Below are 770 nucleotides of genomic sequence, written 5' to 3'. Positions count from 1 at the left end.
GAAACACAGTGAGTTGAGGTGGTGGTGGTGGTGGTGGTGGTGGAGACTGAAACACAGTGAGGTGGTGGTGGTGGTGGAGACTGAAACACAGTGAGGTGGTGGTGGTGGTGGTGGTGGTGGAGACTGAAACACAGTGAGGTGGTGGTGGTGGAGGTGGTGGAGACTGAAACACAGTGAGGTGGTGGTGGTGGAGACTGAAACACAGTGAGATGGTGGTGGTGGTGGTGGTGGTGGAGACTGAAACACAGTGAGGTGGTGGAGGTGGTGGTGGTGGAGACTGAAACACAGTGAGGTGGTGGAGGTGGTGGAGACTGAAACACAGTGAGGTGGTGGTGGTGGTGGTGGTGGTGGAGACTGAAACACAGCGAGGTGGTGGTGGTAGTGGAGACTGAAACACAGTGAGGTGGTGGTGGTGGTGGAGACTGAAACACAGTGAGGTGGTGGAGGTGGTGGTGGTGGAGACTGAAACACAGCGAGTTGAGGTGGTGGAGACTGAAACACAGCGAGTTGAGGTGGTGGAGACTGAAACACCGGGAGGTGGTGGTGGTGGTGGCGGAGACTGAAACACAGTGAGGTGGTGGTGGTGGTGGTGGAGACTGAAACACAGTGAGGTGGTGGTGGTGGAGACTGAAACAAAGTGAGGTGGTGGTGGTAGTGGAGACTGAAACACAGTGAGGTGGTGGTGGTGGTGGAGACTGAAACACAGTGAGGTGGTGGTGGTGGTGGTGGTGGTGGTGGTGGAGACTGAAACACAGTGAGGTGGTGGTGGT

The sequence above is a fragment of the Micropterus dolomieu genome, linkage group LG12, assembly GCF_021292245.1.
Source record: "Micropterus dolomieu isolate WLL.071019.BEF.003 ecotype Adirondacks linkage group LG12, ASM2129224v1, whole genome shotgun sequence".
NCBI lineage: Eukaryota > Metazoa > Chordata > Actinopteri > Centrarchiformes > Centrarchidae > Micropterus > Micropterus dolomieu.
Note: the sequence above shows the minus strand (reverse complement) of the source record.